The sequence below is a fragment of the Chiloscyllium plagiosum genome, chromosome 31 (assembly GCF_004010195.1).
Source record: "Chiloscyllium plagiosum isolate BGI_BamShark_2017 chromosome 31, ASM401019v2, whole genome shotgun sequence".
Lineage (NCBI taxonomy): Eukaryota > Metazoa > Chordata > Chondrichthyes > Orectolobiformes > Hemiscylliidae > Chiloscyllium > Chiloscyllium plagiosum.
This window is the reverse complement of record NC_057740.1, coordinates 34,160,699-34,186,059: the sequence shown is the minus strand read 5'-3', so window position 1 is coordinate 34,186,059 and position 25,361 is coordinate 34,160,699. Positions and strand designations below refer to the sequence as shown.

Genomic DNA, 25,361 nt, shown 5'->3' with positions numbered 1-25,361 from the left:
TTGGTTTGATGTCATCAAAACACTAAATTCAAATTCAATTGGATTTTGATATCTGGGGCATAATTTAAACTGATTAGCCGAATTTGAATTTGTTTTTGTTCCATGGCAATGCAACTCCAGCTATTTGAATCAACCAAGTGTTATATTTTTAAGTTGTTCAGCGCACTCTGTGCTTTCAGTCAGTCCTTGCTAGCTTCCTTTCACTCTTAAAGGTACAGCACACACCCACACCTTCATAACACCAGGGGTGTTTCACCGGGATCAGTGCAGGGTCCACTTTTGTTTTTCATTTATATAAATGATTTGGATAAGGAATTAGGAGGCATGGTTAGTAAGTTTGTGGCTGACACCAAAATTGCTGGTACAGTGGGCAGTGAAAAAGTTTATCGAAGGTTACAAAGGGATCTTGATCAATTGGGCCAATGGGCTGAGGTGTGGCAAATGGAACTAATTTGGTTAAATACGAGATAATGCATTTTGGTAAAACCAACAAGCGCATGACTTATACTGTTAATGATAGGGCCCTGGATACTGTTGTCAAACAGACAGACCTAGGGGTTCAGGTACATAGTTCTTTGAAAGTTGCGTCACAGGTGGACAGGGTGGTTAAGAAGATATTTAGCACGCTTGTCTTCATTGCTTAGACCATTGAGTGTAAGAGTTGGGGTGTCATGTGCAGATTGTACAGGATGTTGTTGAGGCCATTTCTGGATGACTGTGTACAGTTCTGGTTGCCCTGCTAGAGGAAGGCTATTACTAAATTGGAGAGGATATATCAGGATATTGCCAGGACTGGAGGGTTTGAGTATAAAGATAGGCTGGATAGACTGGGACTGGAGTGTAAGAGGTTGAGGGGTGGCCTTATTGAGGTTTCTATCATTAGGGACATAGAAAAAATGAATTGCAAAGGACTTTTCCCTAACGTGGGTGAGTTCAAAACTAGAGGGCATATTTTTACTGTGAGAGGGGAAAGATTTAAAAGGGACCTGAGGGGCAACCTTTTCTCTCCGAGGGTGGTTTGTATGTAGAATGGACTGCCAAAGAAAGCAATACATGCAGCTACAGTTACAACATTTAGAAGACATTTAGATAGATACATGATTGGGGGAGGTTTAGAGGGATATGGGCCAAATACAGGCAAGTGGGATTAGTTTAACTGGGGAAACTTGGTCGGTATGGATGGGTTGGACCAAAGGGTCTATTTTCATGCTGTATGACTCCATCACTCTATAAGTGCAAGTTAGTGCTCCTGATTACTTGCAATGTCATGATCCTAGCAGAGCAAGCTAATTGCTGCTTCTGTGCTCTAAACGTAACACGTACGCAGTCGACGATGGCCTGTGTATTTGAGAAGGGCTTTTGCCTGAAATGTCGATTTTCCTGCTCCTCGGATGCTGCCTGACCTGCTGTGCTTTTCCGGCACTACTCTAATCTTCACTCTGATCTCTAGCATCTGCAGTACTCACTTTCGCTTGTGTATTAGAGAAGCCAGCTACAAGATGGCACCTGTTCTGTCCTTTCTAACAGAGGTTTGGTGATCCCCTAAATGTAGTGATCCACTGCAGATTGAGATCTTTGGTTGTTGCCCCCTGTAGCAAACCAAAAAGATCCAGCAGTGCAAACTTTAGAAGCTGTGGTGAACTTTGAGAGTCATTGGCAAGGCGTGGCCTCATTGATGAAATAAGCAGGAAGCCTGTCCTATTGCAGGTGACTGCGCAGATGTTGTGAGCACCCACCTGCAATTTTAACTCCAGCAGCCTGAGTGCACAGGTGAAGTGGGATCAAACAAAAAGGCTATGTTTCAAAAAATACAGAATATACTTCTCACTTTATCGCTGAAGACAGGAAAAAGGTGTAATGTTCATTCAGATTCCAAAAGGAAAGTTTAGGCTGCAGATGAGTCTCCTCTTCTCATTCACAAGACATCAGTTTTCCATCAGTCTTCACAGTGGAAGACACCAGCAACATGATCACAAATCCACCAACACACTAAAACAGCAGCTAATGAACTTGAAATACACTGTACAGACAACAATCAAAACTAATGTCATTTACAAAATACCATGCAAGAACTGTAACAAACACTACATTGGACAAACGGGCAGAAAACTAGCCACCAGGATACATGAACACCAACTGCCACAAAATGACATGACCCTCTCTCACGAGTATCCTTACATACACATAAGGAAGGACACCATTTCGACTGGGACAACACATCCATCCCAGGACAAGCCAAACAGAGACATGCACAAGAATTCCTAGAAGCATGGCATTCCAACTGGAACTCTATGAACAAACACATTGAGTTGGACATCATTTACCATCCCCTGAGAAAAAGAACAGGAAATGAAAGCAGGAATCATCAGCAGTGCTTTGTCCGGAGGCTCATTGAATATGTTACCTAGTATGGTGATGAAACATCTGAAAATGAACCTTCCAGCTCAGCGAACAAATTTACATCCAGTCTGAAGGTGGATATGTCACACAGACCAGATGGCAACATCCCAGGATTCTGAAGGAGATAGCTGAGGAGATTGTAGAGGCATTGATGGGTGATCTTTCAAGAATCACTGGAGTCATGGTGGGTCTTAGAGGATTGGAAAATGGCTAAAGTAACATCACTGTTTAAGAAGAAGGGGAGGCAGAGGATTGGAAACAGTAGGCCTGTGAGCCTGACCATGGTCATTTGTAAGATTTTAGAGTCCATTATGAAAGATGAGATTGCAAGTACTTGGAAGTGCATGGTAAATAAGACAGAGGCAGCATGGCTTTATCAAGGGGAGCTTGACAAACCTGTTAGAATTCTTTGAAGAGGAGGACTTACACAGTTAATAGTCAGGCCCCGGGGACTGTTGCCGAACTAAGAGACGTAAGGGTGCAGGTGCACAGTTCCTGGAAAGTGGCTTTTCCTCATATCACCTCTAAACCTTCTGCCCCTTACCTTAAATCTATGCCCCCTTGTCATTGATCCCATCTTCAAGGGGAAAAGTTCCTCCTGCCCAACCTATCTATGTCAACCCATCATCATTTTATACATCTCAATCGTGTACTCTGCCAACTTCCTCTACTGTAAGAAAAACAACCCTAGTCTGTCCAATTTCTCTTCATAATTGAAACTCTCCAGCCATCCTGGTAAATCTCCTCTGTGCCCTCTCCAATGCTATCACATCCCACCTGTAATGTGGATTCTGGAACTGCACACAATACTCTGTGTCCTAACCAACGGTTTGTACAGTTTCATCATAAAATCCCTGCTCATAAACTCATGTTTCAGGTAGTAAAGGAAATATATTATATGCCGTCTTAACCATGTTATCCACCTGACCTGACACTTTAAAGGACCGGTGTACATGCACACCAATGTCCCTCCCATCCTGGGTGCTTTCCAGGGTCTTATCATTCATCAGGACTTCCCCTGCCTTGTCTGTCCTTGTTTAACATGCCCATCTCTGAAAATCAGGTGAATTTTCTTTGTCATTTGGGGAGATAATTATACCTTTGTTACATTAAAACAGGAAGAGGCATTGCAGGCATTACTCAGTTGGCAGCACTGTCACCTCTGAATCAGATTTTTGTATGGGATCGAGTCCCACTTAGTGTCTTGACCACAAAAATCTAAGCTGCTCCTCCAGTGCAGTAATGCAGGAGTGCTACACTGTTGCAAGTGCCACCTTTCAGATCAGAAGTTAAACTGAAGTCTTCTCTGCACTTTCCGGTAAACATTAAAAAAATCCTATCGGAATGGTCTGTCCCATGTTCCAGCCAATTAGTCCCTCAAACCACAATACAACAGACTGTCTGATAATTATCATCTTGTGGCTGCCCGTGAGGTTTGCTTTCTGTAAACTGGTTGCTGTCTCTCTGACATTACAACAGTGACTATGTTTTACAAATAATTCATTGTATCTTTTTATTTGATCATGCAATGTGGAGTGCACCTGGTAAGTCCTGCATTTACTGACCATTCTTAATCGTCTGATAGGCAGTTAAGAGTCAACTGCATTGTTGTGGGTTTGGAGTCATGTATGAGTCAGACCAGGTAAGGAGGGCAAATTTCCTTCCCTAAAGTGAACCATAAAGGTTTTTACAATAATCGATACTGGTTACATGGTCACATCAGCGAGTTTCAAGAAGATTTGTAGCTCAGGTTCTGGATGTACATTTGCTTGCTGAGCTGAAAGTTTGTTTTCAGACGTTTCGTCACCATACTAGGTAATATCATCAGTGAACCTTTCTAATGAAGCACTGATGGCATGGCCCACTTTCTATTAGAAAGCAGACCATGCCACCAGTGCTTCATCCAGAGGCTCACTGATGATGTTACCTAGTATGGTGACGAAACGTCTGAAAACGAACCTTGCTTTTTTTATTTTTATTGAACGCAAATTTCACCATGATTAAGATTCAAGCCCACATTCTCAGAACATTAGCCTGGGTTCTGGAGTGTTAGTCCACCAACATGACCATTATGGCACTACCTCCCCTTTTAGTATGTCTTGCAGCACTCTGAGGTTACAAGAAACATTTTTTTTTGCAGGCGTCTCCTTTGCTTAGGAACTGCTTATGAACATTAGGAAATGTGATGATGTATTTTAAAATGATTAGCTTGTTGGAGTCAGGAAAGGAAAAGGAGATGAAGTTTAGTTATTAAGCCACCATTGCAGTCAAAATAAAAGTATCCGTCTATAATTAGATTGTCTCTTGTTTCTCTTCTACTCATGCTCATATCACATAAACCAATAACTATTTATAAATAAAAGAAATGGGCAACATAAGGACTGAAAGGTCAAACCCAATGTAATTATGACATATTGAAAAATTATCTCTTAATGGTCAAAAGATAGGGGGTATTTAATTTGTAGGGCTCTGCTCCACACTGAGTTGCTTTAAAAAATGAAGCAAATTTTAAATAAAAAATAGAAAGAGAGGACTAGAAATGAAAAAAATAAACTAAAATGCAAAGCAGACAAGAACAGAGTCTAAAAGGATTCATCGCTGATTAGATGGCCTGGAAAAAACTAAAGTCCAGAATTAGGATTGTTAGAGATAGATTTTGTTTTCTGCGAAAATTCAAACTATCTGCGATGAGTCACAAGTTAAGAATGATTTTATGGGTTGATATAATATTGGAACGTAATCTGTTATTATTTAGTTAAATATTATTACAGCAATTGCACTGTCTTAAATATTTTTACATTCACTGATTTATTGAGGAAATGCAGCTTAAAAAACTGCAGATGTTTGACTACAACTTGGAATCGTAAAGTGCGCCAAGAGGGAAACAAAAGTGCAAGCATTTCCACGAAATACACCAGCCACCACATCATTATATCCAACATGAATTTTCCCCACATGTACCATCAAAATCATTTTTTTCCTGTCTGAATTTGTTGAACTCAAGGTTGAACTTGACATCTTTTGGAGCCCTCACCTTGTGTGGAATATGGGCATTATTGGCAAAGGAAGCATTTGCTCTTCATGAATCACCTGGCTTTCCAGGACATTACAGAGGGTCATTAGCAGTAAACTTCACTGCTGAGGGACAGACCAGATCATGATAGCAGATCTCATTCCCTAAAAGACATCAGTGAACTTCATGGGTTTTTACAACATGGTCACTATTAGACCAGCTTCTAATTTCAAATTTTTATTGTATTCAAATTTCACCATCTGCCATGTTGAGACATGAATCCACATCCCCAGAATAATTTTTGGATTATTAATCTCATGACTCATTTTCCTTTTCCATTTGGCAACAATCTGCAAACTCAAACTTGACATCAACTAATCATTATTTCTTCATCTACCTTGTTTCCAATTCCTCAGTACAGTTTTGACCCTTCATCTAAGGATGATGAATAATCACAGGAAAAATTTCCTGTGATTCCCAACAATTTGATTCCCTACCAACAATTTCCTGAGTCTCCCAGGGTATCAGTCTCTATTGTTCAACCCTGACCAGTTGCATCCCACATGGCGGATTAGGCACTGCATGCAGTTATCCCAATGACTCAGCAGAACAGATAGGGTTCCAGGTTGCATTCCTGATAAGTGCCAATGCTGTTGATCTCAGCCAGAATGGAGGTTAATATACAACATCTGGCTTAAGGCTCTACATGTTTTGGAAGTGATAGAGAGAAAAAAAAACACTGTGCTTGAACCTCAATGGTTCTCTGGAAATGGTATTGCATATTGATACAGGGTGGGAGTAGTGTCTGGCTCGGTTCCAATGATCAATTAGCTTCCCCATACTCAGAAGATCCCAGAATCAGAGTTGAAAATTCCACAATAGAATGCCAAAGGCTAGTTTGGTGATTGATGGGCTGAGTTTGGAGTTTCATTGTTTTCAATGAAAAACACTCAGCTCAATAATAACATACCAGTGACGGCAAACTCTGAGAAAGATTTATAACTGATGTGAATCCCATGGAAGGGCTCAGGATCACTGGCACAAAAGTCTGCCTAATCATCAGGAAGTTGGCTGCCAGCACAATCTTCAGTGGTCTTTTATAGATGTTTAGATAGCAGTGGCAGTCCTGGCTAAGTGACATTACACATATGTGGACTATCACCTTTGATCATGCTAGGGTGGTAAAATAAATTAGTAATCACTAACCACAATATAAAGAGGAGAGGAAAGTAAGTTGTAATCTCATTGAGAGGTTTGTGTTATGTCATAAATTACATGAGCAAAGCACAAGTGATTTATTACTTGTCATCCAAACCCTGAAATTAATACACAGCCTACAAATCATTCTATGTTACATCTTAAGTACATATTGTTCATTATAAATGGCGATAGGTTTAGACTTGAATGCAGGTGACTCACTGTCTTGCTACAAGATGATGTTCGTAGTATAGACAGAAGGCCAATGTTGCAAAAAGAAATTTATTTTGCAATTTTACATTCTTAGAGCCATAGAGTCATACAGCACAGAAACAGTCCATGCCAAATGTAATCCCAAACTAAACTAGTCCCACCTGCCTGCTCCTGGCTCATATCCTGCTGAACAGTTCCAATTTATGTACTTACCCAAATAGCTTTTAAACATTGTAATCGTACACATCCACCAGTTTCTTAGTAAGTTGATTCCACATACAAACTACCCACTGTGTAAAAAATTTGCCCTTGTATCTTTTTTTCAAACTCTCTCCTCTCACTTAAAAATGTGGCCCCCTAGTCTTGAAGTCCCTCATCCAATGGAAAAATCAACTACCATTAACCCTCTTTTCAAACAAGAACAAAATTTCATTTGTATAGTGTTTTTCACTACTTTACAGGATCCCAAACTATTTTCCAGCTAATGCTAGTAATTTTTGAGTATAGTCACTGTTGTAATGTAAGAAATGCAACAGTCAATTTGCACACAGCGAGCTCACACAAACAAGCACCAAATAATCCATTTTAGTCATGATAGCTGAAGAGTAAATATTGATCAGGACGCTATGGAGGACTCTTTTTTAAATCTTTGTTAAGGAATCTTTTACAACCACTGAGGGTATAGAGGAGGCCTCAGTAAAATCGAAAAAAGCAGCACCTTCAACAGTGCAGCACATCCTCAGTCACACACTGGTGAGTCAGCCTAGATTTTCTCACCAGGTCTCTGGAGCGGAGACCTACAAATTTCTAATTCAAAAGTGATAGTGTTATAATGGATCACAATATTTCACTGGTGTGCAGAACTGTGTAGCCATTAATCCTTCAACATTTCACTTCAGCATTAATTCTTGATTTGCAAATAAGAGTGTTACCAAGACTGGAAGGTTTGAGCTATAGGGAACGGCTGCATAGACTGGGACTTTTCCCCTGGAGTGTAGGAGACTGAGGGGTGACTTTATAACGGTTTATAAGATCAAGAGGGGCATAGATAAGGTGAATAACCAAAGTCTTTTCCCCAGGATAGGGGAGTCCAAAATAAAAGGCATAGATTTAAGGTGAGAGGGAAAAGATTTAAAAGAGATCTGAGAGTCAGCTTTTTCACACAGAGGGTGTGTGTATAACAGGGGAAGTGATAGAGGTGGATACAATTTCAATATTTAAGACATTTGGACAGATATATGGACAGGAAAAGTTTAGAATGCTATGCGCCAAATGCAAGCAAATGGGACTAGTTCAGTTTAGGATATCTGGTCAGAATGGACGAGATGGGCCGAAGGGTCTACTTCCGTGCTGTATGACTCTATGATGCAAGGGACCATGAATAGGGGCAGCTTGTATGATTGCAAAAAGCATCATTATCAGTCCCTGATCGTGGCCTCTGGCTGAATACACATTCTTCCAGCACAATCGCTCAAGAATAATTTGAGGAGGGACCCTTGCAGAATTTCCCCTTCCCTATTTCCTGTCCTCTTAAAATATCTCTATCATTAACAAAAACATCACTGGGCTAAAGCATTACAGTTAATTTATCGGGGTAACTTGCAGCGGATTACCAAGAAAGTCTCTCACCAGTGCAAATTTTATAGAGGATATGTCAAGGCCAGCCAGATAAATAGCTGCCGAGTGAAGATCAGATAACTCACAGGCAGAGAAACTGCAAGTGAGTAATGGTCAGCCTCACAAGTGAAGATATTTATCACATCTTACTGGCGCCCATAATGTGATACCATATATTGAAAATAGAATTCTAAAATAAATATGTAACTTTTATGCATGAAATATATATATTCACCATGCATGTATGAGGAGGGCTTAAATGTGGAGGGAGAGAACCGCCTCCAGACTAAGTTATTGCACAGTTCAGAGAAAAATAGATTGATGATTTTGGTACACTTTGTGTCAAGGGAATTTTCCTCTATGCCGCAATACAGTATCCTACAGTTCACGCAGCTTGAGATCAGATGACCTTGGTCAAACTCTGAGATCCGGGTTGTGCTTTGAAGTCAGACAGAAAGTAATGTTGTGTACACAGTCTGTTTGCTGACTTCCTAATGGGGGTTATACCTAGACCACAGTAGAAAGCTGCCTCTCCAGTTGTCTCTCTCTGTTAAGCTTAAAAAGTATCCAGAACATGTTATTTAAATTAAACTTTGAAAGTTGGCTTTGCGCTTAGCGCAAAACTAAGGGCTCCTGTAAGACCACCTGCTAGAGGTGGTATCACATATTTCACTGAAGAGGCTATGCTGGCCAACACCTCAAGTAACATGGGTTGACTGCCGTAAATGCTTCACCTCAATGATAACATGTGGCAGCAAGGTGAATTGACTTGGCATTTGCTTGGAGTTTTTGGAATGAGTTGAACCACCAAGGGTTTTCTCACAGCACATGGTGTCAAAGTTTCTAAATGTGGCTTTCTGTTATTTCACATGACATTTGGCATTTCATCATTTATTCAAAAACACATTTCCCAGTCACCGTAAAACCATTTCTGCTTCGAGCACGGCAGAGGCCGACAGTATAACTCTGAAATCAGAGAGGTCATGTCTGAATGCAAATGGGAATAGTTTGAATTCCATTGGTCACTGTGTCCCACCTGGGCTTACCATCACATATGACTTCCCTATGCAGTCATAGACAGCTGGTGTCAAAGTTAGCCCTTATTTTAATGTGGAGTTTCAAAGATGTCTTTTGAATCTCTTGCTCACTGTATAAAGTCTTTGAGAAACTGATAATCCCATGAGTGCTCCTAATATATTTACAGTTTATCAGCTGGGAACTGAGTACTTACTTGTGCTTTAAGTAGTCATGCGTAGAATTACCTCACAGCCTCAAGACTCAGATTCACAGTCACACATTCACAGTGTTAACAAGGAGCTACAATTGCAAGTCTAAGCTCCTGCAAGATTGGTCAAACAACCGTATAACTGCAGTCTAGTCCAATTTGGTGTATTTGTATCCTTCTGTGTACCACAATAACTCGCATTCATGTAGTTACTATGTATGTTATATAGTTATGCAGCACAGTAAAATGTTCCCAAGATACATCACCTAAGTGTAATAGCACAACAATGGATATAAAGGTGGAATTATTCGTGCAAGTTCAACATTGTTAACTCTCTGTATGAGCTGTTCAATTCGTCCCACTTCTCCATAGCCCCAAAAATCTTTTCCTTGTCAACTAATGGTGAACCCAAAGTAATGCTCCATTACATTATACCCACTAGAACATTTTTCCATGTTTAGCCTGGCATATGCTTCATAGTGCAAAAGGTCTCCTGCAGCAGTAATGGAGAGCAAGTCTTCTGCTCTTCCTACTGTCCCTTACCACTCCAGCGATTATGCTTAAATTTAATAACGCTGCAGTATGCAGCAATTACCCAACTTGGAAAATAGATTTAAATATTAATAATAAATAAACTCATTGGATAACTAATGGCTTAAATGCCAAAGTATATGACATCATTAATATTAAACAGTTAAGGATTACTTCATAATTTGTTTGTAATCACAAGGCTTGGTGTGCAAGATCTCTTAGCAGCCAAAGGTTAGAAAAAGGAATTTAAAACAATGGTTTATTTTTAAATATATGACAGCAAAAATGTGAAATCCAATGAGAATGGCTAAGGCATGACAGGCATACTTTCAGGGAGTGAAATTAAAATTTTGCATGACATAGTGGTGAAAGGATTCAGCTGCAGAGTGTGGCCCCTTCAATAAGTGGTACTGAAATGAAAAGAACTCTCGTAGAGTTCAGAATTCAGCAAGGACATCCTTCAGCACAATGGAGAAAATGCAAGGTATTGCAGAAAGCACACTGGTGATAGATTCTGATGACATTTATAATGTATTAATAACCATGCTATTTATAATACAAACAGACTTACTTGGGAACAAATATTTTACAATTGTATTATCAGGAAATTCAAGTTTTACATTTCCTTTATGCATCTTTCATGGAAATGAGCATTTCATTTAAACCCAGAATGTCATATGAAGGGCAGACTTGCCTTTACCCAGCAATACACTAAAGTTGAAAGGAGGCCATTTGGCCCAATTTGTCTGTGCTACTATTAACCCCTCTACTTTTGGTTAACACCTCAGTTCAAACAGGAGAGAAGAAATAAGAAGACACATCTCCATTAAGTGGATTGCAAGCTTGGAGTTTGAAAGGGTGTGGGCTGGAGATATCGAAGGAGCAAAGAAACCCTACAGTTTTGAGACATTCAGCAAGGCCATGTTAGAGGAGGTCACACTGGGAAGCTAGGGAGAAGAGGAAGAGCTTTTCGGGTAGATACATTTGGAATGAATTGTTAAACACCATATAATGTATTTGAGTAGTGACACTGCAAATCTTCAACACAGTTTGACAATCAGTCATCGGGTAATGGAATGAATTCTGTATCTCAGTCCTTTGCGATTTTAATTTACCAATAAGAAACCAGGACTAAAATCAAGTGAAAAAAAAGTCCCATAAATTTGATATTCCATTTACCAAAAGCTAGTCTGAGTGATTCTAGGAGTAATTTAATCTTTTAAACAATGAGAGGTTTTCTGTTTCTGTGTTTAAGAGATGAAATGAATTCCTTGACAAGATTATTGTTTTGTAATCACTCCAGCTCTCTGATATTTCCACACAATATATAGAGGCACTGAAATTCACAACATCTTAAATCAGAAATAGTAATTAAATCTTGATGTGATCTTGTGAAGGATTAAATTGATATTTACTTCCCTTATTTAATGATTTATTTGACAATGTTAGATATCAAGTGGATTGTGCCTTCTTGTGGCCATATTTGGTCATAACATGGAGGAGGGACCTTCTCGTACCACAGACATTGGCCCCTTGCCTGGGGTGACCTTTATGACTCGTGATACATTTGTACACTGAGCCATGAGAAAAATGGGAATGTGACCTTATTTATCTTTCATGACCTCAGAGTCACTAAATTAATGTTTGGTGTGCAAGCATTGTTGTTTTTGGAGGCAAACACAACAGCCAATTATTACATACAGCAAACATCCACAAACAGCAAGAGAGACAAAAGGCTAGTTATTCTCTTTTTGGCTGAGGGATGAATGTTAGCCGGGACTCCCACAGAACTGCCTGTTCTTATTCAAATACCGTCAGTGAATCAGATGGGACTGGATTTATTCTTTAATTCAATAGCTTTCCCAGTAGTGTAACTTACAGTTGGACTCTCAGAGCAGAGAAAGGGGCAATTTGCTACATTGTGCCTACATTTGCCAGTTCTTTGAAAGTGTTATCCAATTAGTCTTGCTCAAATTGTCCCTGAATTCTCTTTTCAAGTATTTATCCAGTTCCTTTTTTGAGTTTTATTATTGAATCAACCTTGACCAGTCGTGTTACGCAGCACAAACCTGATCATAACAACTGTGTAAATATACCTCCTCCAGCCACTTATTTTGAAAGTTTCTCTCTAGTACTGCAATATGTGCACACACAAAGTCACCATAGCCCCGCTCCCTCATTAGGGAGAGAGGCAACTGATGAGCGTCACTGTGCCTCTGGTGAGGTTGAGAAGGTGGAATCTCATGGTAACCTCAGCCAAGAGCAGGAATTGAACACGCTTTGTTGATATTAACTGTGCAGCAAAAGCCAACTATCCAGCTAAATGAGCCAGCCAATCCCTTAGTACTGTAATATGAGTGAAAGTCAAGGGTTACTGTCACAACTTTCTAACTTGGTGGCAAGAATGTCACCAGCTGACTATCAATGAAGAAAAATTGTTCATATTTATATAAAAAGACATTTTCATTTTGATAAATCAAAGTAAATGGCTAGCTTTTCAAATGTACAGGCTAGGAATACTGCAGCGAACAACTCACCTCCTGACTCCACAAAGCCTGTCCACCATCGACAAGACATAAGTCAGGTGTGTGATGGAATACTTCCCCCTTGCCTGGATGGGCACAGCTTTAACAACAATCAAGGAGCTTGACACCTTCAGCTGGACTGGCACCACATCTGCAAACATCCATTCCCTCCACCACCAACACTCAGCAACAGTAGCATGTAACATCTACAAGTTGGGCTGCAGAAGTTCACCAAAGATCATTAGACAGCACCTTCCAAACCCACAACCACTTCCATTGAGAAGGACAAGAGCAGCAGCTACATAGGAACACCACTACTTTCAAGTTCCTCTCCAAATGGCTCATCATCCTTCCTTGGAAATATATCGCAGTTCTTTCACTGTCACTGAGTCAAAATCCTGGAATTCCCTCCCTAAGGACATTATAGATCAACCTACAGCACTTGGACTGCAGCGGTTCAAGAAGACAACTCATCTCCACTTTCTCAAGAGCAACTAAGAATGGGCAATAAATGCTGGCCAAGATTAGAGTGGTGCTGGAAAAGCACAGCAGGGCAGGCACCATCTGAGGAGCAGGAAAAATCAACGTTTCGGGCAAAAGCCCTTGCTGATGAAGGGCTTTTGCCCGAAATGTCGATTTTCCTGCTCCTCGGATGCTGCCTGACCTGCTGTGCTTTTCCGTGACCACTCTAATCTTGACTCTAATCTCCAGCATTTGCAGTACCCAATTTCCTCTAATAAATGCTGGCCAGCCAGCAATATCCACATCCCACAAACGAGGATCTTCAACTGGGACCAGAGAAATAGTCATTGAAAAAAGAGGATATGTAATTACACTGAATGTTATAATGAGGTTCTGCTACTTGTGCTAAATAAACTGAAGTAAGTACCAGAGAAGGAGCTGTTTAGGTTCTGTCCAAATGGATCTACTTAACAGCCTGGCTGACTTGTTCGTCTTCACCATATTATATAAATCAACAGGAGTACAAGACATGCCTTTATATTCTGAGTGCTTAAAAGCAGAAAATATATTTACACACCTGAATTATGGTATTTAAAAGAAAATAATTCTTTATTATTGAACAGTTATGAGAGCAGGAGTCCGTAGGGATCAGTAAGAGAAAATTCTGGCTTTCATTAGACAAAGGAAGGGAAAAGAGAGCCAAGGGAGCACTTTTGGTCCAAATCACTGCCTCAATGTTTATGTAAAAAAAAATCTTAATTTAGAAATGTATTCCCTACCATTTAAAAAGAAATTCTCCCATTTCCCCTTCTCCGAAAGTGGCCAGAACTATTAGTTGCAAGAGCTGTGGATTCAAATTCCACCTTGGTAATTGAACAATTTGAATTCTTTTGTTTTAAAACTGGAAACAAAAATGTGGTACCAGTAAAGTTGATGAGGAAATGTCAGAACATTGCAAAAACCAAACTAGTTCACTCTTGTCTTTTCGGAGAAAACAAACTACCGCCCTTACCAGTCTGAGCTTAAAAGTGACTCCAGTCCCACACTAAGATGATTGCCTGGGCTGGTCAGTTTTAGTTATGGCAACAGATTAGATAGACTGGGGTTGTTTCCCTTGGAGCAGAGGAGACTGAGAGGGGGATATGGTTGAGATATATAAAATTGAGGAACACAGACAGGATAGACAGGAAGCAACTTTTCCTCTTGGTAGAGGGTTCAATGGCCGGGGGACTGTAGCTTTAAGCTAAGGGTCAGGAGGTTTAGAGGGGATGTGAGGAAAACATTTTTCACTTAGAAGATTGTGGGAATCTGGAACTCACTTCCACTGAGTATAATCGAGACAGAAACCGTCAGAACAATTAAATATTTAGATGTGCACTTGCAGAGCCAAAGCATGCAAGACAATAGGCCAAATGTTGTCAATGGGATTGCAATTATTGGGTGGTTGTTTTGACTGGTGGAGACCTGATGAGTTGAAGAGCCTTTTTCTATGCTGTAGATCGCCATGACTCTATGATTCTATGACTCTTAATTTTCTTGTGAAGTGACCTAGCAAATTACTGGGCTATATGAAACCAGGACAATAATTGCTCACTGACATCTATGTCCAAAGAATGAATTATTCAACTAATAAAATTCTCAGTGTATGAGTGCTCCACACAAGGGCTTTTGTGCTACCCTAGTAACATCCCTACTAGAGTCATGGAGATCTACAGCACAGAAACAGACTCTTCGGTCCAACTCGCCCATGCCGACCAGATATCCCAACCCAATCTAGTCCCATTTGCCAGCACTTATCTCATATCCCTTTAAACCCTTCCTATTTATATAGCCAGATGCCTTTTAAATGTTGTAATTGTATCAGCCTCTGCTACTTCCTCTAGCAGCTCATTCCATACACGCACCACCCTCTGCATGAAAATGTGCCCCTTAGGTCCCTTTTAAATTTTTCCCCTCTCAGCTTAAACTTATGCCTTCTAGTTCTGGACTCAGCCACCCCAGGGAAAAGACCTTGACTATTATTCCTATCCATGCCCCTCATGATTTTATAAACCTCCATGAGTTCACCTCTCAGCCTCTTCTGGACTAAAAGGCCTGGATTCAATCTGCTCCAGAAATGGGTCATAATTTTTCTGAACAGATTGATTCAAAAACATCTAAAGTATGTTTTGTTTGAGCATCTGGAACAAGAACATTAGTTTGAGGGCTCTCGTGGTGCAATAGCAGTGTCTATGCTTCCTGAGTTAGGAGACCCGTGTTCAAATCCCACCTGCTCCAGCAGCTGTATACATGTTTATTGGAAAACACCTATGGATGCTCAATAGTCCTTAATCTCATTCCAGTATTCCACTCAAGCACTTATTTCTCAGCCTAGACAGTGATTATGACTGGAGAATGCTAGACCTGGATCTATTTTCATTTCATCTTCCCAGATAGCACTTCATAATCCAGCTGGATATGCAACCAAACTAACTCCTGACAAATCAAGCCTGGGGGCTTTTTGACCTAACTTTTTATACCCTGAGACACCTATTCCATCCTGTATTAACATCCCCAATGGTGTTTCCCTCCTCTTTAAGTTCTGTTGATATCATTTACAGGGAAGGAAACACAGGATTGGCAGCTGTTGGGTCAGTCTAAAGATAGAAATCCTGAGACACTGACAGAGCGATCTGGAAAGAAATAGACTAAACATGTCAGATGGAAAATTTGCTATTGATAAGCAGGAAGGAATGCCTATTTTCAATTATAGTACTTTGTTTTCAATCTCAACATTTGGAGCAGCTTTGAACAAAAACTAATTTACCAGTATATTTCACTTTGTCTTTACCTGGAATAGACCATATCACCTAAACCCAATTTGTAGAATACCTTCAGTGCTCTGATGTTTAGTTAATTGAACTTGGTGAAACTAGATGCTTTCCCTTCTCTATAAAAGACAAGTCAAACCAATTATTAATCATGGCCACAGCCGCATCCCAAGGATCTTAAAAGTAGTAATTTGATCGTAATAAACTTGAGAAATGCTAGAAGAAGGACATATCATGTTGAAGCTTTTCATCTTAAATTCATCAGGACAATTCACAAGAAATCCTAATGTGAAAGGAAAACAATATTCATATAATAAGAGAGGAAATTGTTATTTGGTTGATAGATGGGCTCAAATAGGTGGAGGTGTATCAAGGAAATTGCGCCATTGGAAGATGACTGACAGCTAACTGCAAAACTGTTTAAACTTTAAACTAGGTATGTTGATTCTGATTAATCAAAGGACTAACCTAAGTAATAAACAAGAAAATGTCTGTCACCTACTTTACACTGTGCACTACAATGTATGTCCAACTGACAATCCCCAATTGGTTGTTAGTGAAATTCTTTGTACACTAAGATTATTTAGAAAATGCTTTCCATCTAAAGTTGTAGGTTTGCAAGCACAGGCTGGATGGATTTGATTAGTTGTCAATCATCACTAACTGGCACATTTCCGATGGCAACACCTCCTCGGATGCTGCCTGACATGCTGTGCTTTTCCAGCACCACTCTGATCTGAACGCTGATTTCCAGCATCTGCAGTCCTTGTTTTTACCTAACACCTCTACCAATCAGAGTACACTTGCCAACTAATCATCAATCTCCTCTCACACTATATAACTGTTATTTCCCCTTTGCATTGGCATTTTTTGTACACAAAATGTCTTTCTGTTCAGCAATCTTTTAGTTCTATTAAAAAACATGTTAATTAACATTGATTAATCAGTTATATGCACAGAACAAGACCTCTGTTGTAATCAAACAAAAGGTTTGCTTTATCCTAGGTTGCAATAATCTCAGGATTTATGTGTAAAGCAAAATTAGAAAATCAAAAAGCATAGTGATACAAAAGAGTTTGACATAACAATACTGCCATATATCTGATGTACATGTTTACTCTTAATTTTTAAATTTATTTTCTTCTCTCCTTTTGTTCCACTATACTGTATCTGTTGGCTCATTGAACAGATAGAATCCCTACAGTGTGAAAACAGGCCCTTCAGCCCAACAAGTCCACACTGACCCTCTGGAGAGTAACCCACCCAGACTCGTTCCCCTATTACTCTGCATTTCCCCCTGACTAACCCACGCATTCCTGAACACCATGGACAATTTAGCATAGCCAATTCACCTGACCTCCACATTTTTGGATTGTGGGAAGAATCCGGAGCACCTGGAGGAAACCCATGCAGACATGGGGAGAATGTGCAAACTCCACACAGGCAGTCGCCCGAGGCTGGAATCGAATGTGGGTCCCTAGCGCTGCGAGCCACCATGTCACCCATGAGGATCTGGAGTTCAGATCCTTTAGTGCTGAGAGCATAATGAATTGGCCATTATTCATGTGTCAGTCGCCTTAAAGTTATACTTTTAATAGTAATACAGCAGAAATGTAAAAAAACAAGTTATGGATTTTCTGAAATCTAATACTGATTCTAAGAAAGTGCTAGCATTTTGGAGAGGACTGCTGGAAATATGTTGTCCATCCCTGACCACCCTGAGAAGATGGTGGTGCTGAGCTGCTTTCTTGAACTGCTGAAGTCCATATGATGCAGATACACTCACAGTTCTGATAAAAAGAGAGTTCCAGGATTTTGATGCAGTGATACAGAAGGAACAATGACCATGAAGGCAATGCCTTCTTTAATCTCACCCCTTGCCCAAGATACTGTAACCCTCAGGTTAAGCTCACTGTCAGTCATCTCTCTATACTGGGACAGCAGCCATGGACCTCTGGGACTATGGTGACTCTCACTCTCTTTGAATCTTGATGGAAGCTCAGGCTATAGATTAGATTAGATTAGATTAGATTATTAGATTAGATTAGATTAGATTACTTACAGTGTAGAAACAGGCCCTTCGGCCCAACAAGTCCACACCGCCCCGCCGAAGCGCAATCCACCCATACCCCTACATTTACCCCTTACCAATTTAGCATGGCCAATTCACCTTACCTGCACAGCTATACTTTAAACATTATTTATTAATAGACTATAAATGATTATAAGGAGAAGTGAGGACTGGCTCAGGCTATAGATTAGATTAGATTAGATTAGATTACTTACAGTGTAGAAACAGGCCCTTCGGCCCAACAAGTCCACACCGCCCCGCCGAAGCGCAACCCACCCATACCCCTACATTTACCCCTTACCAATTTAGCATGGCCAATTCACCTTACCTGCACAACTATACTTTAAACATTATTTATTAATAGACTATAAATGATTATAAGGAGAAAGTGAGGACTGCAGATGCTGGAGATCAGGGTCAAGAGTGTGTTGCTGGAAAAGCACAGCAGGTCAGGCAGCATCTGAGGAGCAGGAGAATTGACGTTTCGGGCATAAGCCCTTCATATGCCCGAAACATCGATTCTCCTGCTTCTCCAATGCTGCCTGACCTGCTGTGCTTTCCCAGCAACACACTCTCGATTGTAAATGATGAAAAGACTACAGAGCAGCATGCTCTGTGCTGTACAGGTTCCAACCTCCTACCACATGATAGCTCAACTTTTACATTACACTGCCTCTCAGATACTTACCTGCATACTTATTAAACCTTATCTCCACAAATAATTCCAGCATTTTCTATTCATATGTTAGATTTCCAACATCTTCAGTTTCTTCTTTATGCTTTGACAGTTTCTGTGTTGCCACAGGAATGGACACAGATATGTAGTTTTAATACAAGTTCAATGCAATAACAGCTACAAGTTGGATTTCAACTGATATTTTTAACAACACTCAAAACTTTTTCCTTCCCTCAATCTTTCTGCGCATACAATCCACAAGTTTTAAAAGTTCATGCTTTTAGGCCACATAGAAATGTAAAATTAATCAACAAGAAGTGTATGGCTTACATTAACTGTGTATCATTAATTTAATCCTGGCTATTTTATCCTGAATGCATTTAACTATAATTGTAACCATGAATTCATAAGATAATTACAAGCACACGGGGGGATCAAGTATTGAAGTAGGTATAACTTGGACATTTCATGAAGGTTTTCCTTGTCTGCTGGTGACAAAAGGCACCGTGTGAAATGAGTTTAAATAACGCCAGTGCAGTTCCTGGTGAGCACAGACTCAGAGCAAATTTCCAATGGGAGAACAAAGTGGTCATAGCAACAATGTTCTATAAATCACTATAGGTCTGGATCATAAAAGCCAACGAGATTCAATCACAGAAGCTCCTGTCAGTTATAGTCTTCGATCCAACTCATCCATGCTGACCAGATAGCCTAAATTAATTCACGGAACTCCATTAACAAACATATACATTTGGACCCTATATACCAATCATTAAGAAACAAAACCAACAACAAAACCAGAAATGACATCACCAACCTCAGCAGAACCAGACACATAGATAACAAGTTTGATAGAACACCAATGCTTCACCAGAGGCTCACTGATGATGTTACCTAGTATGGTGATGAAACATCTACAAACAAACTTACCAGCTCAGCAAACAGACAACCTCATCCACAACCTGAGCTACAAATCTCAAGTATTCTAATCTAGTCCCATTTGCTGCAGAAAATGAATTATAATGGTATATTTGGAGGTGCACTTGAGGTTCATTGCTGGAGCAGGGATCCCAAATTGGAAAGTGTTCAATTCTCCTACCAAATACCGAAGCAATGTCCTGTACAGCCACAACATGACCTCCCAACTCCTGTATCAATACTCTGATCAATAAAAGAAAGAATACCAAGCACCTTCTTCACTACCCTATTTACCTGCGACTCCACTTTCAAGGAGCTATGAACCTGCACTCCAAGGTCTCTTTGTTCAGCAACACTCCCGAGGACTTACTATTAAGTGTATAAGTCCTACTGAGATTTGCTTTCCCAAAATGCAACACCTCGCATTTATCTGACTTAAACTCCACCTACAACTTCTCAGCCCATTGGCCCATCTGGTCAAGATCCTGTTGTAATCTGAGGTAACCCTCTTCATACCGGACTTGAACTGTTATCTCTGTTTCTCTCGCCACAAATGCTGCCAGGCCTACACATTCTCTGTGTTTCTTTCAGATTTCAAGCACTTGCAGTATTTTGTCTTTATCAGAAGCAGAAAGAAAATCTCTTGGAAAATAGGCTAATTTAGAGAGAATCAAACTGACTTGAAAGTAAAAATACGATATGGGGAAGGGGCAGAATTCCTCAAAGTTAAAATGTGTAAGAGCTGGAAATGACAGGTTACTGAGTTTGTCAGTAATGTTATTGATGGGAGTAATTTCAAATGCAGTCTGTGTGATTTGAGTAAATAATCCAGAGAATATGAGTCCAGTTCCCACCATGACAACTTGAGAATTTGAATTCAATTTCTTGAGGACGATATTGGAGGCTACCACTCCAGCGCAGTACTGAGGTACTGCAGCAGTGTCAGTAGTGCCACTTTTTGAATCAGATATCAAACTGAGGGCTGTCTATCCTCTCAGGTGGATGTAAGAGATTCGATGGCATTACTTCAAAGAAGAATGAGGTATTTCAAGACTTGGGACATATTTTTAAAGTGAGAGGAAAGAGATTTTAAAAAGACAGGGGCAAATATTTTTACACAGAGGGTGGTTTGCAAGTGGAATGATCTTTCCAAGGAAGTGGTGGCTGCAGGTACAGTTATAACGGTTAAAAGAAAGTTAGATAAGCACATTAATAGGAAAGATTTGGAGGGATATGAGCAAGGCACAGACAGTTGGGGTCAGTTTAGTTTGGGATAATGTTCAGCATGGACTGGTTGGACCCGAAGTGTCTGTTTCCTTGCTGTATGACTCTATGACTCTATAACACCAGGGGAGTTATTGCTGCTATGGAGATAAATGTAGATCGCTGAACCAACATAACAGAAAGAGATGATCTGGTCATGACCACAATGTTGTTAGTGGGATCTTGCTGTGCACAAATTGTCAGCCAATTGCAACTGCACGTTTAAAGTATGTTTTAAAACTTGTGTTTTTCTTCCATAGGCATCTCTGGCTAGATCCGCCTTAATTGCCAATACCTACTTGTCTAGAAAACTGCGAGAGGCAACCACATCGTTGTTGTCTAGAGTGGGTCAGGCCAAGGTAAGGATGGTGGATTTCATACCCTAAAGGGAAATGACATGGGCTTTTGCGATAATCAACGGTTGTTACATGGCCATCATTAAATCAAGTTTTTAATTCCAGATTTTCATTGAATTCAAATGTCACCATCTGCCATCATAGGAATGGAAATCATTAACCCACAATACCCTGGATTACTGACTTACAAGTCTAGTGACAGGCACTACTCCACTTCATCTGCTAAAGCACTTTTAGGTGGCCAGTCCTGTGAAACTGGTGCATTGTTATTTCCTTTTGTAAAACAACAAAATGAAAATAAACTGACACAGTTAAAATGACATTGAAGCTAATGGATTATCCTGTTAAACCCCACTGGTTCTATAATGTCCATTAGGAAAGTAAATCTGCTTGGCTAACACCAGTCGCACACCAACAAGCTTGGCTCTTAAATCAAAGCAAAATGCTGGAAATAGAAAGTACTGGACAAACTCACAAACTCAGCTGTCTGAGCAGTGTCTGTGGATACAGAAACAGAGTTAGTATTCACTATAATTGACTTGTTCTTAACTGACTCCTGAACTGGCTAATGTGTTAAAATAAAACAAACAAATGTGGATGCTGAAGATCTGAAACAAAAGCAGAAATTGCTGAAGAAACCCAGCAGGTCTGATTAGATTAGATTACTTACAGTGTGGAAACAGGCCCTTCGGCCCAACAAGTCCACACCGACCCGCCGAAGCGCAACCCACCCAGACCCATTCCCCTACATTTACCTCTTCAACTAACACTACGGCAATTTAGCATGGCCAATTCACCTAACCTGCACATTTTTGGATTGCGGGAGGAAACCGGAGCACCCGGAGGAAACCCACGCAGACACGGGGAGAATGTGCAAACTCCACACAGAGAGTCGCCAGAGGCGGGAATTGAACCCGGGTCTCTGGCGTTGTGAGGCAGCAGTGCTAACCACTGTGCCACCCACTGGCAGCATCTGTGAAAAGAAAGCAAAATTAATGTTTCAGGTCCAGTGATCCTTCTTCAGAACATTAACAAATTAGCATTTCGTGTTGAAATATGCCAGAGTTTATGCTAACTTGATACTGGTTCTTTGCATGATCCTTCTGAAATTTCACGGTGATATTAATGGAATTAGATTAGATTAGATTCCCTACAGCATGGAAACTGCCATTTGGCCCAACAAGTCCACACCATCCCTCCAAAGAGTAACCCACTCAGACACATTCCCCTACCCTATATTTACCCCTGACTAATGCACCTAACACTATGGGCAATTTAGCATGGCCAATTCACCTAACCTGCACATCTTTAGTCTGTGGGAGGAAACCAGAGTGCCCAGAAGAAACTGACACAGACACGGGAGAATATGCAAACTCCACAAGATAGTCGCTTGAGACGGGAATCAAGGCTGAAAATGTGTTGCTGGAAAAGCGCAGCAGGTCAGGTAGCATCCAAGGAACATGAGAATCGACGTTTCGGGCATAAGCCCTTCTTCAGGAGCTTATGCCCGAAACGTCGATTCTCATGTTCCTTGGATGCTGCCTGACCTGCTGCGCTTTTCCAGCAACACATTTTCAACTCTGATCTCCAGCATCTGCAGCCCTCACTTTCTCTCTGAGACGGGATCAAACCCAGGTCGCTGGCACTGTGAGGCAGCAGTACTAACCACTGAGCCACTGTGCATACTGTATATCAAAGACTGTAACAAACACTACATCGGACAGACAGGCAGAAAACTAGCCATTAGGATACACAAACACCAACTAGCCACCAAAAGACATGACCCACTATCCCCATTATCCTTACAAGTGGACAAAAAAGGACACAACTTCAACTGGGACAACGCATCCAACCTAGGACAGGCTAAACAGAGACGCAGAGAAATTCCTAGAAGCCTGGCATTCAAACCAGAACTCCATCAATAAACACATTGATTTGGACCCATTTTACCAACCTCTCAGAAAAAGAACTGGAAATGATATCACCCACCTTAAGAGACCAAGACACATAAATAGAAAGTGGGACAGAACGCCAGTGCTTCACCTGAGGCTCACTGATGAATTTACCTAACATGGTGACGAAACATCTGAAAACAAACCATCCAGCTCAGTGAGCAAAGTTACAACCTGACAGTAGGATAATTTGTGCATGAATCCATACAGGGAATTGTCTTTCTACCTGCTTCCAAAGCAGCACCTTTAACGGCTTGGTACACTGGTCAGTTGCATTAAACTGCTCGATAATTTTTTAAAAATAGTTTTGCAGTCCCTGTTTTCAATTTTAAAATTTGTTTTCTGTATTTTCTGTTATTTCGTACCCATTTTTCATTCGGCCTGAACAGACCTATTGCTACTTTTCCAGCCCGCCTGAAGTTCACTTGCTGCTTCAATTGCATCTGTCTCCTCCAATTTCAAAACAAGACTTCACCTAGTGGCAGCAGAGTGGAGTGCAAGCAGTGTCAGACCATGACTTTGCAGCTGCCCCTGTTTAAAGCTTACTGCCTTTCTTTTGAAGTCCGACTGCTGTGGGCAATCGCTTCCAAATCTAAAATTAAAAATTTCGTTTGTAATAAAGCCATTAAATATACAGCACAGAAAACCAACATCAAAAGAAACCGAACAAGTACAACTTGTGACTAATATATAATTATGGAATATAAGAATCCACAAACTTCCTCTTAAAATCAGCAGATGTCTCTAGAAGTGTTCTTGGATGTCAAAAATATTCCATTTTGCAAACACTTTCCAAACTTTCATTTCTGTCAGGGTTTATCATTTATGCAAATGCTCTATTCCAAAATGCGTCTTTCCATTTGCGTTGCTGTAATATAATTCATAATAGTTTGCAAGGCCTTGTAATGGGAAATTAAAGTGGAATCTGTTGTATTAATGTGCAAAGCTCTCTCTGCGCAAAGATTGCAAATGTAAGTTAGGTGTTTTAGAATTTTGCTGCAAATAATTGCCTAGATAAATTCCCCCATGAATACTGTACACACTGGAAATCCGAAATTTTAAAAAATGAGAATATTGGAAGTCTCAACATGTCAGGCAGCATCTGTGGAGAGGGAAACAAGAATAAATGTTTTTGGGTGAACAATATTTGTTCTTGGGAAATCATGTCTCACAAACTTGATTTGAGTTTTTTGAAGAAGTAATAGAGGATTGATGAGGGCAGAGTGGTGGACATGATCTATATGGACCTCAGTAAGGCATTTGACAAGGTTCCCCATAGGAGACTGGTTAGCAAGGTTAGATTTCATGCAATACAGGGAGAACTAGCCATTTGGATACAGAACTGGCTCAAAGGTAGAAGACAGAAGGTGGTGGTGGAGGGTTATTTTTCAGACTTTTTTATTAGATTAGATTACTTACAGTGTGGAAACAGGCCCTTCGGCCCAACAAGTCTACACTGACCCATCGAAGCGCAACCCACTCAGAACCATTCCTCTACATTTACCCCTTCACCTAACACTACGGGCAATTTAGCATGGCCAATTCACCGAACCTGCACATTTTTGGATTGTGGGAGGAAACCGGAGCACCCGGAGGAAACCCACGGAGAATGTGCAAACTCCACACAGTCAGTCGCCTGATGCGGGAATTGAACCCGGGTCTCTGGCACTGTGAGGCAGCAGTGCTAACCACTGTGCCACCGTGCCGCCCACTTGAGGCCTGTGACCAGTGGAGTGCCACAAAGATTGGTGCTGGGTCCACTACTTTTCGTCATTTATATAAATGATTTGAATGGGAGCATAAGAGGTATAGTTGATAAGTTTGCAGATGACATTAAAATTGGAAGTATAGTGGACAGTGAAGAAGGTTACCTCAGATTACAACAGGATCTTGACCAGATGGGCCAATGGGCTGAGAATTGGCAGATGGAGTTTGATTTAGATAAATGCAAGGTGCAGCATTTTGGGAAAGCTGGATTTATACACTTAATGGTAAGGTCCTGGGGAGTGTTGCTGAACAAATAGACCTTGGAGTGCAGGTTCATCGCTCCTTGAAAGTGGAGTCACATGCAGATAGGATAGTGAAGAAGGTATTTGGTATGCTTTCCTTTATTGGTCAGAGTATTGAGTACA

The 25,361-nt window shown here is 40.5% G+C and overlaps 1 long non-coding RNA gene across 4 annotated transcripts in view; it reads left to right on the top strand.

Annotated features, from left to right (window-relative positions):
• The window catches only part of LOC122565405, a 100,032-nt gene that overhangs the window by 26,087 nt on the left and 48,584 nt on the right, over positions 1–25,361 (top strand). For 3 of the 4 annotated variants that reach the window (XR_006316158.1, XR_006316156.1, XR_006316159.1), the window contains exon 2: positions 21,182–21,280. This is a non-coding gene — a long non-coding RNA (uncharacterized LOC122565405). Of the gene's footprint in view, positions 1–21,181; positions 21,281–21,382; positions 21,551–25,361 lie in introns of those variants that run through there. The other variant, XR_006316157.1, reaches the window with a different exon arrangement.